At 46.4% G+C, this 21,093-nt stretch overlaps 1 long non-coding RNA gene across 2 annotated transcripts in view; it reads right to left on the minus strand.

The window, feature by feature from the left end:
- Positions 1 to 1,237: 1,237 nt before the first annotated feature.
- The window catches only part of LOC143439145 (uncharacterized), a 41,524-nt gene continuing 21,668 nt past the window's right edge, over positions 1,238 to 21,093 (minus strand). Inside the window, exons 2-3 of one of the 2 annotated variants that reach the window (XR_013107541.1) lie at positions 13,548 to 13,684; positions 1,238 to 2,123 (exon numbers count right to left, since the gene is read on the minus strand). This is a non-coding gene — a long non-coding RNA (uncharacterized LOC143439145). Of the gene's footprint in view, positions 2,127 to 13,547; positions 13,685 to 21,093 lie in introns of both variants that reach the window. The other variant, XR_013107542.1, reaches the window with a different exon arrangement.

Consider the following 21,093-nt stretch of genomic DNA (forward strand, 5'->3'; position numbering starts at 1 on the left):
CTCTAAATTTTACTCTGTATATATGCCCAACTTGAGGTTGTGCACATCCTGGAATAGTAATGGATGCCACCCACATTTGTAGATGACAATGTCATCTCAACATCAAAATGCTAGACAGCCCTGTTCTATAGGAGCCTTAACCATAAAGGAATCTATCTGGGTTTCTTAGTTCTGGCTTTTTAAACTCTAGAGAAATTCTTAGATCTGAACAGCTAGCATGAAATACAAACTAAAGGGTCTGTGATTCAGGGGTGTATCATAAGAAATCCAAGAGAAATAGGGAGACAGGACAGTTCTCATGCAGGGAGACACTAACAGAATTGATGTGGAGAAAATAAGTTGGCCAAAGTCTCACTGTGAAGGATCATAGTTGGCCTAGATGTAGATTCTACACACCACTTGCACCCAAAGATGCTGCTGAGACACCCTTTCCATATACTTCCAAGGCTCCCATCTCACCCAACAAAATAGACCTTGCTCTGTACTTAGGATACCAGAAATACAGGAAAAGAGAGACAAAATCCACAACAGAACTATGTACAATTACAAAGCATGAAAGACACTATAAACTTAGTGACCCTCCAGAAAGGATGATGCTATGAAGTCAGGACTGGTCAAAGAAGATGCAGTCATTCAGGGAAGTGTCCCATAAAGCTGACATGGGCCCAGAAAATCTCCCTTACTGGCAGAAGAGTCATGAGAAAAATATGTTTAGTGGGACCTTTTAAAAGCAGAGATTTTGATTAGCCTAAAACATTAGTGTGACTTATCTTCTCATCTCTGATAAATATTTAATTACAAAAAATAATGGTGTCCTTTTATTTTTTTTTACCTTTGTGAATCCAAATCACAGCAAGAATTTATTAAAGTTCTCTTGGCAGTGAATGGCATCCTAGTGTGGCATCTTTTAACTGACATCCTATAATTAGAAGGAATTGTCTTTTCATACCACAAATCTGAACTGGCTAATTGCTCAATGAATATTTAGCTTCTTGCGTAGGCAAATAGTATGTGAAGAGAAGAATTTCATTGAGTAAGTATTCAACCCAGAAAACTTCCTAGGTGCCAGCTTCCTGCCTGTCTGTTTAAAGTCTTCTCTAGCACCCCTTGCTTCATTTGACATTCCCATTCCTATCATGGTGCCTGCCTGCATGCACACACACACACACACACACACACCCTACATTATGACCCTTCTAGGAAATACAAAAGGAATCCTTAATTGTCATTTGGTGTTTTGTACTTTAATTTCTTATAAAACATTTCAATAATTCAAAAAATATTAAGCAACATGATAAATACCTTGCATCTTCCACACAGCATGAGAAATAAACCATTACATATAAAACTCTGATGCCCAGGTATTGCATATCCTCCCTCCCCTTACCAACTCCACCTCTGGTGTATTCTTTCATGTTTCTGAGGTTTTGCTGTCTTGAATTCAGTGTTTATATTCTTGTGTATTAGTCATAAATTCTCTGTGGTATGTTTTCCATGGTACACAGTTGGTTTTTTTTGTTGTTGTTGTTGTTTTTTTTTTTTTTTTTTTCTGATCAAGGCCCAAAGCTTTAATGTGCGGCTCTCAATTTAAAGGGGAAGACCCAACCCACAACCCCTCCTGGTTCCAGATGGGTGGGATAATCCATAGTCGTTCCAGGTCACGGTCAGAGATGTCTCAAGGCAAGCCCAGGGGCAGTTCTGCTTCTGTGTTCCGGGCAGCCAAGGTGGGTAACTCCACCTAGATCCCGTCACTTGACCTTGTTGTGGTAACCAAGGTCTCTTCAGGCTTGCTCATGGTGGGGGAGAAGGTACAGTTTCCCCCGTTTTGGTTAACTTAAAAGGAAAAGAGAGAGGTGAAACAGGAATAGGGTCGTCATGATATCTGGCTACTTCCTGCTGACATTGGGGGCGATGTGTCTCTAGGGGGAACCTAGAAGAATGGGTATGGGGGATGTAGGAGAGTTGGCTGTGTCCTGCTGTCCAGGGTTTATGGAGCCCATCTGAGGATAGGTCAGGAGGAACAGGTCCAGTAGAAGCAGCTGTGTGAGGTACATGATTTCATCCCATCTGGGGTACCGAGTAGCCGGGCTTGTTGGGAGAGATCTTGTGTGAAGGCAACTTATCTGCTTGAGACACAAGGTTCAAAAGTTAACAGCAATATGATTATCCAAGCCAAGTAGGAAATAAGGTTGAGAATGGAACTGTTTTAGTATCTAATCCAACTGCTGGTAGACGGGGATCAGATACAAAGTCTATGACTACTACGAAACATTTTAAATTTATATTGTGTGTACATATGTGTACATGTGTGTGTGTATATGTGTATCATGCATGCATGGTGCATGTGTTAGGTCCAGCGAACAATTTGCAAGAGTCAGTACTTGTACTTTGTAGGTCCCAAGGATTGCACTCAACTCATCAGGCCTGGAAGCAAGCACTTCTACCCACTGAGCCATCTCACCAGCTCAAGTGCAGAGTTTGTGAGGGCCATAAACTCTATTCTTCTGCAACTTGCTTTCCAGATCCCAATCGCTTTTGACAGATTCTCACGGGTTGGTATCTATAGGATATCTATAGGTATCGATAGGTATCTATAGGAATACACTAAACCTCTACTCCATTTAAATAAATGGAGTATTTTATTACTATCAAGAGTTACACTGAGGAGCTGGGGAGATGGCTCAGAGGTTAAAAGCACTTGCTACTCTTTCAGAGGACACAAGTTCAATTCCCAGCTTCCACACAGGAGTCAGAACCATGTGTAACTCCAGTTTCAGGACATGTGACACCCCCCCTGTAGCTTCCCTGAGCACCAGACACACATATGTTGCATAAACTTACATGCAGACAAAGCACCCATACACAGAAAATAAAATATGTAAATATTAGGAAAAATTCCATTGAATGAATATGACATAATTTTTGAAATTTATTTTCCTCTGGCTGGACATTTAGGTTGTTTGTTGTTGCCCTTACAAACCTCACTGCTCTGATTTCCTGTCACTTTGTGCATCTTTAAGAGAGGCCCCTATACCTGAGCATTGCCTAGGGGGAGTGGAATATAATGATTTCAGGAAATTGTATCTTTGGCTTTACTGTGTATTGTCAATCTTTTGTTGGTTCAGAAAGAAGGGATAAATCCCACAAGAAGAGTTGACCATGCTTGGTCTTACCATGCCTGGTGGTTTGCAGGGCTATGTTAGCAGAATCCCTTTCAACTTTCTCCCAGGACCCCAGTGAATTTCCAAGAGTTTCATACATAGGCCTAAAGGATGCTGGGTTCAAAGAGTGTCCAAAGCTAGACCCACAGGGAAAAGACTGAATTTACTCACATCTCTGACAGCTTCTCTGCACTGGCTCCCTCTCTCCTGAACTCTCAGAGACCCGCAGCCCTGCCTCCTTGTCAGTGTGACTACCAAGGATCAGAGACTTGGATGAGGATTCCCCATAGGCTGGTCAGTTTTTGCCTCCATCAAACTTCCCTGTGGGAGTTTGTCAGTGAGACACACTCTTGATTGCTAGTTGAAGGGGGTGGGACTAGCCCACTATGAGAAATACCACCCCTAGGCAGATTGTTCTGAGTTGTATAAGAAAGCAAGCTTACGGAGCCACAGAAGCAAACCAGTACGTTCACAGACCTCTGTGGTCTCTGCTTCAGTTCCTGCCTCAAGTTCCTGCCTATGACTTCTCTTGATGATGGACCATAACCTGTAAGCTGTAAGCTGAAATAAACCCTTTTCTTCTCCCAGGTTGCTCTTGGTTAGTGCTTTATCACAGCGACAAAAAGGCAAACTAGAATACCACAAGACCAAGCAGACAAGACCAAGCAGGGAAATCAGCGCCTCAGGAAGCTCAAGCCAGCCTTCTGGTAAAAGCAGATCCCTTTGCTATACCAAGAGGTGAGCTGACTAGACATCCTGGCTTGAGCTACATAGAAGGATTTCAGAGAGAGAGAGAGAGAGAGAGAAGACAGACAGACCACAGAGATACAAAGACAGACAGAAATGGATAGACAGAAAAGCCTCAGGAGGAGGAGGAGGGGGAGGAGGAAGAGGAGGAAGGAGAGGAAGGAGAGGAGGAGGATGAAGAGGAGGAGGAGGAAGAGGAGGAGGAGGAAGAGGAGGATGAGGAAGAGAAGGAGGAGGAGGACCACATACCAAGAGAGAAGTCATGGAATTACTTAGGGAATAGAGATTGGGCTGATTCTGTAGGACACTCTCTATAAGACACCACTAAGTGAACTCTGCATGTGTGGAGAAGCACTCCTACGTAAGGGCAGGACAGACAACAGTCAACAATACAGTGACAGCAATGGCAGCCCCTATGTAAGGATCCTGTAATCCCAGGCTGGCTAGACCATGCTGGGAAGAGTGGTCCTTCCCTTCTATCATGCCCAGGTTCAAGTCCTCAGGGAGCCCAGGCTTCTACCTCATTCTCTAAGGACTTTGTGGGCTATGCTAACCTGAAGGAAGCCTGCCTTCTCGGCAGCCCACCAGTCCAGGAGGAAAATGCCCAAACCTGACCCCAGAACCACGACAGCTTCAAGGCTTAGCAGAACTCTGAGGTCCTTCTTTCTGACCACCTATCTTTGTGTCATCACCCCATCACCTAGACCACCGGTTTCATGTTGATACGTGACCTCTTCCTGGCCCTGATGGCTTCATGCGGCTGCCGCTTCGTAACCTAGTGTGGTAGAGATGCCGCAGCCCTTGCTAAGTGGACATCCATCTCTACCCAATGCTGTTTTCATCCTCCCCAGAAACACGACCTGCTCTTTCTGAGGGCCAAGTGGCTCAGACAAGATTCCAATCCCCAAATCACATGGCCCATAACAGGGTTCTATCCATCTACAGGGTGAGAAAGATACCCCAATGCTAGGAGCCGTGGGAGCCTCTTCAAGGGCCTCATGCCTGCCCCCTTGACTGTGCACCCCCCCAACCCCCACGAAGCTCCAGCAACAATGCTGGAGCTGATTCCATTCAATTCTGCTTTAAAATAGAAAACCCAGGAAATAATTACTTCAGTCAGACATTATTTACTTAAGTAATTCTTTACTCAAACGTCTTTAGGCTTTATTTTACTAATACTACATAATTACGTAATTGTGTAATTAGGAAGAAATTAAATGACAAATGTTTGCGGAGAACAAATGAGAAAAAAAAATAGATCCTTTATTTCCCTGCACGCCTCCGTTCTGTGCACTGCACCTTCCCCTCTTCTTGAGGTTCCCCTCCCCCCTCCCCACCCTTCCCCTCATGGGCCTTCTCTCCCCCCACCGCCAGCCCTGTGAAGCATCTAGTACACAAAGTACTTGCACAGGTAGCTGCAGTTTCCGGGTTCCTTAGTCCCAAAGGCCTATTAGAGTGAACTTGTGTCTCACCACACAACCAGGCCAGCCTTCCCATTGGCCACAGAAGTCAAGCCTCCTTCGATGGGCTCCTTCTGTCTCTAAAGTCCCTGAGCACCAACTCACAACAGGCCTAAAAGATGGAGAAAAACAACTGACCAGCCCTAAGTCAGTTCAGCTGTCCTTCACACCTGCTCCTGCCTGGAGCAGCCAGCTTCCTGGCCAAAGAGAAGAAGGAAGGGTCCACCAGGTGGAGCCCAGGCTCCCATAGTGCCTGCCTGAAGAGTCTACCCAAAGCAAGGGCATGGCTTGCACAGCTGGACTGAGCTACCCACGGGAGGGAGTCATCCACTCACACACGCCATTGCCCCTCCTTCCTTTCTCCAACCTCGGAGGTTGGAGAAGCCAGCAGAGCTCCCTGTGGCCAAAAATAAATCAATCAATCAACCACCCACCCAACACCCATAGAGCGTGTCTTTTGTTCAGGTGCTAAGGGGACACAAAGCAGTCAGGCCCCAGCTATGCTCATTAATACAACAGCTGTTTGGAACTTGGATTATAAAACTATGCTATTCACGATAGGAACTTTTCCTAGGCCAGCTTGCCAGAAAAAAAAAAAAAAAAAAAATATATATATATATATATATATATATATATATATATATATATATATATATACACACACACATACATACATACATATGAAAGCAACACATACACACTCACTGCTAAATGTCCCCAGGCTCCAGTAGTGCCAGGTAAGAGTATTAGCAATGGCTTCAAGGTTCTTGCGGCTCCTGTCTAGCTTCCAGCACTTACAAGCCCTGGAACCTAGAGCACTCTTTCTCTGTCCCAATTTTTCCAGTTGAATGAGAAGATCCACACCTATGGGGTTGCTGTGAGAACTGAATGGGTCGGTGCAACCAGGAGGTTGGAACATCGTTAAGCGAGCAGACCTCATGACTGTGTGCAAGGTATGGCTTCAAACCCAGCCTTGTGAACAAGAGACCTCTCTAGACTCCTCATTTTGGGGTCGGTTGTAGAAGAAACACAGCATTTTGAAAGACTTAGAATTGCTTCTGAAAATCTCTCAATCTCTCTCTCTCTCTCTCTCTCTCTCTCTCTCTCTCTCTCTCTCACACACACACACACACACACACACACACACACACACACACACACACGGAAAAGAAATAAGCCTTCCTCTGATGTCCCTTTTTATAATGAAACCATGACAAAGAAATAGAGAGATGGAAACAGACTCACCAGCACTGAAGGTGGGTCTTTGGTTACCACCTCAGGGTGGAGTCCTGGGCCTGGAGAAAGGGCTCAGAGAATGTGAACCCATACTGGGTATCCTGAATCTTTGGGAAGCAGCAGAAAGAAGAGGCTTGTGCATTTGACTACACCAGCTCCCCACAGTATCTGAAGGAATGGATAGACAGAGTTCCAACATCAGCCCCCCCATCCCCCCGCAACACACACACATACACACACACACACACACACACACACACACGCACGCACACACGCACGCACATACACACACACACACACACACACACACACACACACGCACAAGCGCGCGCACACACACAAGCCATTTGCCATCTAGGTGACAAATGGTGCCGTCATTCTGAGCCTCAGTTTCCTTGCTTATAATCAAGTCTTAGAAAAATCATTAAGCTATCCTTCATGAGACTGATAAACAGACTGCATAGACTTGCATACTATTGCAAAGTGTTTAGTTCAGGGGCCCTGGCTTATTCTAGGAATGCAATAAACAATAACTCCTTTATTAATTATTGTCATGATTATTTTATAGAACCACCACTAGGTCACTGGGAGAGAGTAGCTCTCAGCAGGTGTAGGCTTGGGAATTTAGGGAAGGGGTGGGGTTCCATGCATTGCAGACAGCATGGGTCAACCAAAGTGGGGGCAGGGGATGAGGAGGAAGAGATGAAGGGAATTCTGAGGAGCTGCAAAACTGAGGTAGATCAGAGCCAATGTAAGGCCCATGGCCAATCAGCCAAGACTGCTGTCCCCTGCAGGATGTAAGGGACAATTAGGCTGAGTGTAAGTCTCCGCGTGAGACACATTTCCACCTGTTAGAAAGGAAATTTTAAACCCTTTTCCAGCCTTCCTCACCCTGCTTCTCATTTCTGGGCCCCTTGGGGTCTTTACATTATCATCCACAGTCCATGAAAGGTAAACTCAGAGAAAGGAGGGTTCAAGATTTCCATCGACAGTGACCCCCTGCCCAGCCACAATCTTCCTACCCTGTCTGTCTACTGGGTTCTCGTTCCCTCCTGGAGCTTGGTCTGGGTGTGTTTTATGTTAACAAGAGTGTTTGCTCCAGCATCTTCCCCCAAAGCTTTCTCTCTGGCCTCCGTGACCCATGCAAGCTCTCCCAAGCTTGGCTCAGATTTTGCATTTGCTTAAGTCTCCTTTAGACTCACCTCTGTGTCCCCCAACTTTCAAGGCAGACACAGGGACAAATCACCAGAAGGGCTAAGACAGCCAGAATGAGAACAACTATGTGCCCTCTCTCTAATTTCCATTTAGTTCAGTGAAAAGAATATTTTCAGTGCCCAACTTGGGATGTAGAGCTCAGAAGCAAGTGTGTGTATGGGGGAGATTCTGCAATGAGACAAATAAAAAGAGGCTGTTTGGGAGCTTTTGCATTTTTTTTGACTTTTTCAGCTCATTTCATATCTTTCCAAAGATGAAAACGCAACGCAAGGCCTCCCTGAATGTTCTCTAGGCCACATTGCAGGCAATCAATACTGATCGATGAATAAACTGAGTTTTTAAGTTGCCGGATTTTTTTTTTTCACAAGTTGAGTCCCACGGTCCAGAGGCAATATCAGTCCCCCAGCCCTCAAGTCTCCTGGCTGATCCTTGGAGAACTGAGAGCCTGTAGAGATAATCAGACCTTAGCAAGAAGGGTCGCTCCCCTTCCCTACCTTGACAAGGGTAGGGATAATAGGGCCCACCCCACCACAGGCCTCTGTTCTGGGTTGTTTGTTAACCTCACAGATTATTAGGAGAGGCACAGGGAAGCTAATCACCTCCCTGGTGGACAGCAGCCTCCCTGGGCTCCTGCTCCTACATCATCCGCACTTGACCTGACTCCCCAAAAGCTTCCAGGCTACCTACCTACTGGCTAACCGGAGGAGTAGTAGAGATGAGCCCACATGGGCAGGATTTATACAATCATCTTTCCCAAGAGGGTGACCTCTGCCATGAGCCCCCAAGGGCAAACACTGAAGAGGGAGGGGGAAGGAGGGAGGATGAGGGAGGGGCAGAAAGAGGAACTTTCAAGAAGCACCTTAGGCTACGGCTACCCTGGAACTTACTAGACTCTGGTTAAGAAGTAATTAGCACACCCAAGAGGAAGTACACTGGAGAGGAAGGAAGCCTCAATAAGGCCCTGCTCCTCCATTCCAAATCAATGACAGGTAATGGAGAAGGGTAATTAGCATTTCTCCTTCCTTCCCTGAAGACTGAAGGTGAGAAAACAAGTTTCAGTTGCAGCGAAGGGACTGTTTATAGCTCAGAGGGAGGACTCCCTCTTGGTGCGGAGGCTCTGCTCCCTTAGAAAATTCCCATGGAGCCTTATGTAGCTCACACTGCCTTGCTCAAACCCTAAGACCTCCATTGGGTGGGATACCCGGGTCCTGTCAGTCAAGACTTTCCCTCCCATTCCAAAGCTACAGATGCCCCTCCTGGCTCAGACCTGGCCTTCACCTGTCCCTCCCCAGACTCTGCCTGTGCAGGGCAGATGTGTTGCATACCCTCCGCTTCTCCTCATCCTGGTGCGCAATCTAACATAAAGCACCTGCTCAGTAGACACACTTATGCTGAGAGGCCAAGAAAGTCGTGGTGTTCTCCCCATTTGTGGGGTTATATCAAAATCGTGGATTAGCAAGGGGGACAACGAAGAAAGTTATAAGGGCAGCTGCCTCATTTCTTCCTCCAGGCCAGCTTGTTAGCTGAGCGCTCTGATTCCCTTTTTTAAAAATTATTTGCAAACAGGCTCACTGTTTGCTTCCTTTTCTTCTTGCTAGAACCAAATATCTGACAAGCAACTTCATCAAGAGGGAGCTTATTTGGCTTAGGGCGAATAAGAAAAAAGTCGTTTTCAGTCTTCCTAATGCTGCGCCCCTTTAATTCAGCTCCTCATGTTGTGGAGACCCTCCCCCCCCCCACCATAAATTATTCTCTTTGTTACTACATAACTGTAATTTTGCTACTGTTATGAATGTAAAGATTTTTGGAGACAGAGGTTTGCCCAGGGGGTCGGGACCCACAAGTTGAGAACCACTGGTTTAGAGCGGGAGGAATGTGACCCATGATGGCAGAGAAGGAAGATGAAACAGCTGGGTACATTGCCTGCTGTCAGAAAGCATCAATGCGGCAGGAATTGAAATCTGATCATAAGCCTTAAGGCCCACCTCACAATGACTCACTTTCTTTAGCAGAGTTTCCCAACCTTCCAAAGCAAGGCCAGCGCTTGGGGACCAAGCGTTCAACCACCTAAGCCTACGGAGGACATAGTACATTCAAACCCCAACAGACATGATTTCCCCAAGGACATATTAACTAACCAGTGAGGGGCAAAGCTGTGGGAGATGAGTGTTCCAAAACCTAAATTTCCTTGCCTGTAGCACTTGCTCTTGGACAGATGCTAGCTCCCCATGTGAGGTCAATCTGACTTAGATTAATAACAACAAGATACATTACAGAACGAGGGGAAATAGCAAGTGGGAAGACGCCTAGCATCGCTAAATATCAAAGAAATACAAAAGCCAAGCCACGGTGGCCTATTATCCCATGAGGATTAGGATGGCTCAAATAAAACAAAAGGAAAGGAGGGGGCGGAGATAAAGAGAAGTTCTAATGAGAGCGGAGACAGCAAGAGAGCAGCGCCTTTGCCCTAGCCGGCTAGAAGGGATGAAACTTTGTATCGCTGCCTCAGAAAACAACACAGCGTTCCTCCAAACACTAAAAATAGAATCAGCATAGGATTCAGCAATTCTACCTCTGGAGATGTTGCCGGAGAGTTCAAAATGGATCTTGAAGAAAAATTGCAGCCCCCACGTGTATTCATAGGCCCGTTACTCGTGGCTGATGGGCAGAAGCAAGGGTCTATCAACAAAAGAATGGCTGAGGAAAACAGAGGCTATTCCTACAGTGGAATATTATGAGGCCAGTCCAGACAGTAAAGTTTACGCTATACAGATTTTGCCACAATTAATGAATCCCTACACTCTTCGAGTCTACAGTCTTGCATTCTGGAAGGCTAGTTTACATCCCTGTTGGTTTTCTTCTCCTGGGCCCTCTCCCCTTTCTAAGACTGAAGGAGGGGAGAATAGACTGTCCCTCCAGCAGCCTAGCACCCAGGCCCTTCCTGATCCTCATTCTGGGATGTAGGGCAGGCCAACCCTGAGCCTAGCAGCTACCTTTATTCTCACTGGCGCCCCCTGAAGGGCAGTCATGGTAAAAATTAAAGCAATCCTATCTGGCTTTCATCATAGGAACACCAAGGGTTCTTTGCTCTCTCAAGACATTCCTGGGCAAGGAGCTGTTGGTTTATCACAGGTCCGCTGAGAGTCATACATGTGCATATACACATGTGTGCGGGGCCATGGCGAGGAACAGAAAGTCAGAGCTAATTTTCCAGTATAACCACTGCACATAGTCTCCTCTCCTCGGGCCACCTCATGCTCTCCCCTCTCCCAAGACAGCTGCCTGGCGCTAATTGTTTGCTGTCCGGCTGCAAATTTGGCCTTTCCACCACAGTCCAGATGTTGTCATCGGCCGGCCCCAGAAGGCTGGGCTGGCCTAGGGTCTGGCTCTCGCCTGTCTGTCTTGACATCTTCAGTGGATAATGGGACGCAAGGATGTGAGAGGCAGAGCAGGTGCATGCTAATGAGGAGATCAATTTTAATTATGATTTTAATTAAACACCCGATCCAGTAGGAAATATGACAAGACCTAGGCTGGGCCTGTGCAACCTGGAAGGAGGAAGGGAAGCCAAGAGAGGAGGCCAGTGGAAAGGTGAGAGCCCTCCAGGCCTCCACAGGCTTTAAAAGAAGTAAAGGCCAGTTCTGCTGGGAAACAAAGAATCCTATGTCACCGGCCATCCACTTCTGGAAACCTCTGCCTCTGTGGTGCTTTCAGACATGCAGCCTCTGGGAAGAGAAAATCCTAGCAAAGACGAGACCCTGGCACTCACCATGCCACACCCAGGGTTCCTATGAGGGAAACTGAGGGTCAAAGAGGACTGTGCCTTTCTTTGGCCTGCACACTCCCCCTCAGCAGACTGGTAACCCTCCAATGAAGCACTTACCACACTACATAGCCATGGGTGCACCGCAGCCTCTCTGTTTATGGCAAGGGCTTCTGAGGTCTGAGAGTTGTTTTCACAACCCCTGCCCCACAGGACAAGGCATGTGACTCTCACATAGGCACCACTGCTCAGCAGTCTGATGCTTTCTCCACTGCCAAACAGTGACACAGAATACAGAACTGCTCCCAACGCCACACTCCTCTCACACCCAGACCAAGGCCACACATGCAGTGGGCACTCAGGGAACAAGTGCATCATGGGTAACTTCACTCAGTTTAGAGTCTGTAACATCTCATGAAAGAGAAGGAACAGTTGTCCTTTCTCATATTAGCAACTTCTTCTTCTCCTTCTCCTTCTCCTTCTGCTTCTTCTCCTTGCATATGTATATATGTGTTGTGTGTATGTGAGGAAGGATGGATGGATAGATGGATGGATGGTTGGATGGATGGATGGATGTGTGCAGGTAAAGACCAAAAGTTGATGTTAGGTGTCTTCCTGATTCAGCCTCCACCTTATATTTTAAGGCAGGGTCTCTCACTTGAACCTAAATCTTACTGATTCAGCTAGCCACTTATCTCTGGGGATATCCTAGCTCTACTTCCTGTGTGCTGGGATTCCAGGGAGGCCACTCTGCAGCCCAGTATTTTACATAGATGCTGAGGTGCCAAGCTGTGGTTTTCACACTTGTGTAGAAAATGCCTCACTCACTGAACCAGCTCCCTGGTCCTCATTCTAGCTGTGTTGAGGCAAAATTAAGAAAAATTGGGTATATTTAAGGTGTTTTAATGGATGTTCCTTAATAAAGTGGACTTTGAGTTGATGATGAATTATTAATTGGAATTATCTTGTTGATCATTAACTCTCTAGAACTTACTTTTTTATGGGGGGGGGGGAGATGTATTGTGGGATGCTGGGGATGGAGCCTAGAGCCTCATGCATGCAAGGCAGTCACCTGAGCTATAGCCCCAGCCTCTTAGAACTGGAAGTTCGTAACTCAATCCTACCCCCCTGACTCCTGCCCACCCCCTCCCTTAACCACCGTCTTCGTTTCAGTGAATTGGATTTTCTGAGATCACACACACAAGTGAGATCATGAGACAGATAGGGAGGGTCTCTTTGCCTGTGCCAGTATTAACTCATTTGGCCTGATATCCTTCAGGTTCATCCGATTGGTTACAATGGCAGCATGGCTTTCTTGACAAAAGATGAAAGGATCCTTGTGTACCTGAACAATGTTTTCTTTGTTTCTCTCTCTGTGGATAGATATCTATCTGGTCTTCATACCTTGGCTACTGTAGGCTGCAGTCAATGCCAGAGCTAAGCTACCCCTTCTCCAATGTGCTTGTGATTCCTCAGCACTGCCCTGGTGGGAGATATCAATGTGCATGTGAGTGTGTGAATATGTGTGTGTGTGTGTGTGTGTGTGTGTGTGTGTGTGTGTGTGAATGTGTGCACCTGTGCATCATGTATGTGTAAGTGTGCATAGATGTATGTATGTGTGTGTGTGTGTGTGCACGTGTGCTTGTGATGGCAGATGCTAGGAGATGATACAAAGAAGGACTTCAGAGACTGTGGAACTAGTCCTGTAGGTCTCCACAGGGAACAGTGACGGACTACCACAAAGGCAGAACTGGAAGAGGTATCACATATGAGCTCTGGTCAACACAACTTGTAGCCCATAAAAATGCTTTATACCACCACCTCTGTGTGACCTGGTAACCTGTGACCACGCGCAGCTCTGGAGCATTTGAAATGCCATACTTTGGCTGAAGAGCAGAAACTTTCAAAATTTTAACCTTAATTAATTTATATATAAACATCCACATATCACTAATAGCTACCTACCATAGTGTCCGTGCAGCCGAAGATCCGCTGATCAAATTCTTTTTTTGTCCAGTAGCTATGTAGCCCTTACATATCCCCAACTTTATCCATGGGCTCCTAGAAGTGGCATCTGAAGCCTCCGTGGTTTTGCAATGGCCCTGAGGTGCAGCAAAGCATCTTTATCAGGGAGTTCCAAGTAAGGATGTTAGCAGAGTCCCTAGGCCCTAAAAACAAAGACCCCAAAGATCAGCCCCCGGTCCCAGAAACTGATGCAACTGCTGCTGCTGCTGCTTCTATTGATGCCCTGGTAGGGTGAGCCCACCTGGTCCCTCCATATAAGCAATGTGAGGTATTCCTAGCCTGGTCCCCAGAAACTTCCGTCTTGTCACTGGCACTAACAAAGAAGCTGAATTGGAGATGGTGACAGAAGTTAATTGGGATTAGATGTGCATGTTCCATGGCTAACAAAAGCACAGATGCTTCAGAGTCTCATCTCAAGCCAAGCCACCCTCTGCTCGCTCTCTCTCTCTCTCTCTCTCTCCCCTTCCTCTGCTTCCTTTCCACCTGACCCCCAGAAATCCACTGCCTCCAGGAGTCCCCAAGAGCTCTCAACTGGGCTCTTTATCCCTCCCTCGTGTTATGACTCAATATCAGTTGGACCTTTTTCATAATGAATGAGGTCATCTGTGGGAGGGATGGAACAAACAGCGGTTCCTGGCCTTACTTGAACACACTCATCTCACCTCCTCTCCTCCTCTCCTCCTCTCACTTCCTCTCCTGCTCCATTCTTTGGGCTGCCAGAGAGAAAAGGTGAAATCAAGGTGACCGCAAATCACAGCTATAGTCAGAACACAAAAAGATGCCTGTGTCCAAGCATAGTTTAGGCTCCCAAATCAGTGAGGGATGGAGGTCCCCAGAGAATTTTCCCAGCATGCCCCATGGTTTCTTACTGTTGGGCAACTGAATTCCAAGCTTTGGATAGACCAAAGTTCTCAGATTCTGGGGGCTCATTCGCCAGGAGCATCTTCTCAGAAAAGATGTGTTCAGAATTCTCTGTTCCTTTCTAGCCAGAGTGGGACCAGGAAGGACACACACTTAGGCAATAAGACGTCTCCATCTGTGATTCTGAAAGCAGTCATGGCCTTCCCATCCCTAATCGGAATGGGTTCCGTGTCAGCTGTGCCCTAGCGCACAATCACATTTCTCCCAACCTCAGACTCAGACTCAGATTCATATATACAGGACTCCAGGGAGGACAAGGGCAGGTTTCTCAATGTGGACACAGTCATCTTCCTGGGAAGGACCCTGCTGAGCCATGCCTGCCTGCCTGTCTGAGACCTGTTAGCCGAGACAGACGAAAATGTAAGAGACAGCCTGCTGACCTCGTCCTGGAGCAGAAGAGAAGTGGGACACATGCAGAGCAGGAGAAGGCTGCTCTAGGAGGCAGGCTACACACCTATCAGCAAGAGAGTGGGCCAGCCACAGACTGGGCAGGTCAGCTACCAAGCTGGCCCTTCTCATGGGGCCTCAAGTGGAAGGATGAAATCCTTTGAAATAACTGACAAGATGTGTGTGTGTGTGTGTGTGTGTGTGTGTGTGTGTGTGTGTGTGTGTATGGGTGTGTGGGTGTGTGGGTGTGTGGGTGTATGGGTGTATGGATGTATGGATGTATGGATGTATGGATGTATGGATGTATGGGTGTATGGGTATGTGAGTGTGTGAATGTATGGGTATATGGGTGTATGGGTGTGTGGATGTATGGGCATATGGGTGTATGAATGTATGGGTGTGTGGGTGTGTGGGTGTATGGGTGTATGGGTGTATGGGTGTATGGGTGTGTGGGTGTATGGGTGTATGGGTGTGTGGGTGTATGGGTGTATGGGTGTTTGGGTGTATGGATGTATGGGTGTATGGGTGTATGGGTGTTTAGGTGTGTGGGTGTGTGGGTGTATGAGTGTATGGGTGTGTGGGTGTGTGGGTGCATGGGTGTGTGGGTGTATGGGTGTGTGGGTGTGTGGGTGTAGACAAGAGGACAACCTAGGTATTCCCCACTGTTTGTTTTTGAAACAGGGTCTCTCATGGACCAGAAACTTTCGAGTAGGCTAGGCTGGTTGGCTAGCAACAGAGATCCACTTGTCCCTGCCTCCTCAGCACTGAGATCCCAAGTGTGCACCACCTTGTATTTTTTTTTACATAGGTTCCGGGGATCCAATTCATGACCTCATATTTGAAGGCAAGCATTTTATGAATTGAGCTCTCATCCAGTACCACTCTCTGCTCCACCCCCAACTCAGTGATTACTTTTACTCTTTTCCTTCTAGAAGGCAGCCCTGTATGCAAAAAGCAACAACTATCAGGGCTCTGTGGTAGGTACCCTTGTGCCTTCTTCACGGGATTTCAGCAATTATAGAGCGCCTACTGTGCACTCCTTTCTTCTCATCATTGACCCTTGCTAGAGTGATGTCTATTTCTCTAAGAATGGTGGCTCTGGATAGTGAAGGAAAGGGAATGGGAGGTACTGCGGGAAGCAGAAAGCAAAGGAGTGGCCTGACGGCATCCTGTCAGTGAAGTTGGCATTCAGACTCTTGTCTGCCATGGTTTTAGCCCCAGAGTTACTGAGGCCTAAAGACCACATGCTCAGTACCTTTTCCCTCTTTCTTTTTTTCTTCCTCCCTTCCTCCCTTTCTTCCTTCCTTCCTTCCTTCCCCTCTTCCTCTTCCTCTTCCTCTTCCTCTTCTTCTTCTCTCTCTCTCTCTTTCTTTCTTTCTTTTTTTTTAAAGACAGGGTTTTTCTGTATAGCCCCAGCTGTCCTGGAACTCACTTGTAGACCAGGCTGGCATATAACTAGAGATCCACCTGCCTCTGCCTCCCAGGTACTGGGATTAAAGGCGTGCGCCACCACTGCCTGACTGCATAGTAACTTCTAAGGTCCAGGAGGTGGGAGCCAAGCTGAGTGAAAGTTGACCAGACCCTCCCCACACAAGGAAACTTGCCTACACTTAGCCAACTGGAGGTGGATCCAGGACTCACAGGAGATTCAGATGAGCACACCCACTACATTCAAAGGCAAAGAACCCCAGAAGGCTGTTATTTCAAACAGCATGCCCTCACAGCAATCGTGAGCGTGTTCATAACGAGAAAGCCTCGCAGCCAAGGGGACCCACATCTTGCCCCTCAATCTGTACAAACATGTTTCTTCTGCTGCCTGCTTCCCCAAGCCCAACAATGCCAGCATTCTTTCTGGGCAATTAGTAAGCCCTGACCAATGTACAAAGGCTTTATTAGCACTGACAACATTCCCCCACCATCCAAAGGGCACCATGGCTACTATAGACAAGAATCCTTTTCTGACTCATTCTCCTTAGAGGGGATGGGGGCAGGTGAGTTGTGTTTGTTGTTCTTTGTCTCACCACTGGAAAATGTTGCAATCGGAGCAAAGGATTTAAGAATAATCTGACGGAAACCAAATCCAGTTTAAGCCTTGACATTCTATTCTGTAAGCTTCTTCATACATACAACATTAGAGAAACTATCAGCCAACATTCACTGAATACCTTTCACACGTGAGGCATCACAGGAGACTCAGACGTGTAAGGTGAAATCTTGGACCTCACTTGAGAAAATTTACACCATTTTTTGAGGTCACGAATCCAGGGCAGACCAACAGCTACTCAGAACAGAACCTTTACACAACCATACAGAAAGCATGCCCGTGGAACATAGCACGGAGGTCCTGGAGGTACTGCCATGAGCATGTCATTCTCAACAGAGGGAAGTACGGGCCACGTGTTAGGGATAGAGCAGGGCTGGCCACTGTGTGAAGACCAATGGAATACTTATTAAATCTAAGCATAGAAGAACAATTTGGATTTAGTTGAAAAGAGGAAGGTACTAAAGACATTCTAGATAATTAAATGCCATGAGGCAGAGAGTCAGCATAGAAAGACCTGGATAAAGATCACTAGATAGAGAACAATCCAGCTGCAAGGACAGCTGATGGGCAGGGTGGGGTGGGGAGGTGTGTACACTGGGACCAGACACCTCTAAGAAACTCTAGAGTAGTGTCATGACCCACAGGTTGAGAATCGCTGTTCTAGATGAACTCTGTCATACAGAGGACTATGGTCTAGACCAATCCAGACCTATATCAGGCAACAGTAAATAGATACCCACCCAGTAGAACTAGTGGGCCCACTCCCTTAAAGATGATGGGTTTGCTCAGTTCTCTTCAAAGAGCCACACCCTTCTTCTAATAGTGAGGAACAAGGCTTTCTAACCTTAAAGTCCTTCTTTATTTCCCTACCTGCAAATGCTTCACTTCCTCTTCATCTGCATCCATCTTCTCCTTTTCCTTCCCTCCCTCCAAGTCTAGTCAGGTGAGAGGTGATCTCCTATGCTCTAGTTCCTACCTGAAAACACTACTTCAGGGCCTTGTTCCGTTCACTGTGCTCTTTCATTCTCAACCGTCACATCTCCCTCTTGAATTAGTTTTCTCACCACAGAGAACAAATGCCTGAAGAGAAGCAACCTTAGGGAGAAACTATCTATGTTGGCCCATGGTTTGAGGGTACAGTCCATCATGACAAGGCCACCATGATGGTGGGAGTTGCTCAGAGCTGGGCCAACAGATGCATGAGACTATTTTACATCTCGATGGACCTGGAAGCAGGGCTGGAGTAGCAGACCTGTCTCCTAGTGACTCACTTCCCCCAGCTAGACTCCACCTCCTAAAACAGTACCACATTCAGAGGACCAAGTGTTCAAACATGTGCGGCCCTGGGAGATAACTCACATCCGAACCACCGCTCCCAGCTTAATCTCTCTAATCAATGTTTATACTCTAGAATATTCCATCTTAAAATCAAAGCCTTCCTCGCCAAGTTCCTGTTCCTCCCTCTTACAACCACCCAAACTCTGTATTGACTGCTTCCCAACCAAGCAGCTCAGACATGAGACACACTTTCTCCACTTTTTACCTTCAAACTCCATCACCACATCCTCCTCAGCTGCCTTCTCCTACACCCACCCCCACACCAGGGAGTTGTGGAGCCCCGTGAGCCCTCTCTGGTGTCCTCATCTTGCTCAGTTCTTCAGTATCATTTAACCAGTCAACCTCTCCTCCCTCAAGCTCACCTGTCTCTGTCTGTGTGGTGTAGCTGTCCCCCTGGTTTCCTCCTAAGTTTCAGAAAGTTCCCATCTCTTTCCTAGATGAGAAAACTAAGATGCATAGAGAATTGTCTAGGCTCCTTATCTAGTAACTACAAAAGACTAGGGTAGAGCTTGAGTCCTGGGTCTATGCTGTTAAACACTGCATTATGTCAGGGTATTTTGTTGTTGTTGCTCGTGATGTTGCTTGTTTTTAAAGTATCAGTAGGATAGAACAGGACAGCACAGGACAGGTTAAGGAAGGGTAGGATAGCATAAGGTTGTGTAGGGTACAGTAAGATATGATAGTATTAGGACAGAACAACACAGGACAAAATAATGTAGGGTAGGGTATGGTAGAGTATGGTAGGGTATGGTAGGGTATGGTAGGGTATGGTAGGGTATGGTAGGCTATCGTAGGGTTTCGTAGGGTATCGTAGGGTAGCATAGGGTAGTGTAAGGTAAGACAGGGTAGTGTAAGGTAAGACAGGGTAGAGTGAGGTTGGATAAGATAGAGTAGGGCAGGTAAGATAGGATAGCCTACAATAGCATTCAATGCCAGTCTTAACAGCTTATTATAATGGGTCACTTCCTCCTCATGCCCTGTCTAGGATATACCTTCATGGAATGTGTTCAACACAGTTGCTCAAGAACTCAAGCAACAGAGGCCTAAGATCATGCTGCTGCAGGAAGGAGAGAGACTGGAGAACCGCAGATAGGCTTTTCGCTGTCATTCCTGCTCCCGTTTCCTTACTTAGATCTAGTCTCCCAGCCTTGCCTCACTTACGAGTAGGAAGAGCACTGCTGGGGAGCAGGTAGGCGCTTTGCTGAGATGCCATAGGCTCACAGTTACACTGGAAGTGCCAGAGTTTCTCCAGGGTCGGTTTCAGGTTCTTGTCTTTTCCCACAGTTTCAGCATCCACATAACACTTCTTAGATTTATTTCTTTAGTCCAGTCCTCGGGCTCATTTCACAGTACCAGTTCCACCTATAAAACTACTTAACTTGACATCTCAAAGGAGGCTCTCAAACGGTTCTTAAATTTAATGTATTTCAAAACAAGACGCTTGGCACTCTTTCCAATCACAATTGCCCACCCACCCCATCTCGTGTCAGTAAATGATACCTCCATCCACTTAGTCATTTTACTAGAGACCTGGAGGTTGGATTATTTCCACCATCTCTCTTCACTTCCTGTATCCAGCCTACTACCAACCATAGATTAACTTATCTTCCAAAAATGTCAAATGTACCCAGTCACTGTCAAGTTGTTATTCTTATCTAAAGTATCTGCATCTCTTGCCTAGATAATATACCATTCTCCTCCCTGTTCTCCAAAATTCGTCTCTATGCCCTTCTAGAATATTCTCTAAACTGTGTCAGCCTCATATTTATAAAGTGCCTATCAGATCAGACTACTTATATACACACATACACCCCAGGCAATGCCTGCTGTGTTGCTGGGGCTTAGACCCAAAATCCTTAAAGGGTCCCACAAAGCCCCACACTATGGCCCATGCCTACGTGTCTGACAAGATCTCATTCCACTCTTGCCCACGAATGCCACCTCTAGACCCTCTGTTTCTTTGAATTCCTTGAATACACTACGCTCTCACCAGAGGCAGTCTTCACAGGAGAATCTGCTTTTCACTTTTTTACAGACACTACTGGACAAAGTCCATCTCCTACATGGATGTTCTGTTAAATGTCATTCCTCAATAAAGACCTTCCATGAAAGCTTCAATGTAAAGGAGACCCACTTCAGATCTCTGAAGGCCAGAACTAGAAGCATTTGTGTTCTGTTAGCTCTTTAAGTGTATGGCAGGGGGAGTGTCCTCCTGTGCTCTCAGCACTCTCTCGCTCCATGAAATTGCGATTTGTAATGATGTACATATTAATATTTTTGACTTTTTATTTAATGTCTTGCTGTCCTGGAGCCATAAGCTTCATGGCAACTATAATGGAACATACATCAATCCACCACTGCATGGTCTGTCCATGTTATGCCCGGGTCTCAAGGTCTCTAAGAGATCTCAAAAAATTGTCATATCCAATACAAAGAAAACAAAATAAGAACCTTTAATTCAAACCCAGGTTTAACTCACAAATTACACCAAACAAAGTTACAATCCCACATCTAGGGGTTTAAAAAATGTATACAAATAAGTTCAGAGGCTTCAAAGTTACACAGTAGATAAAAAAAAAAACCATAATTTCACCTGTTTGGGCGATAGACAGGGTCGGGACAGGGTCACATGATTAGAGAGAGTGTTCTTTGGCTTTTATGGTGTTATCAAGGTTAAATGTTTTTACAAACCGGTCACAGTGCTGAGGCCTGCACTAGCCCCTCAGCTTCTAAGAAAGTGCTGAGATCATCGCTAGCCTCTCGGCTTCTTCATTCACAACATCAAGAGAGTACAGT

This window comes from Arvicanthis niloticus, chromosome 26, assembly GCF_011762505.2.
Source record: "Arvicanthis niloticus isolate mArvNil1 chromosome 26, mArvNil1.pat.X, whole genome shotgun sequence".
Lineage (NCBI taxonomy): Eukaryota > Metazoa > Chordata > Mammalia > Rodentia > Muridae > Arvicanthis > Arvicanthis niloticus.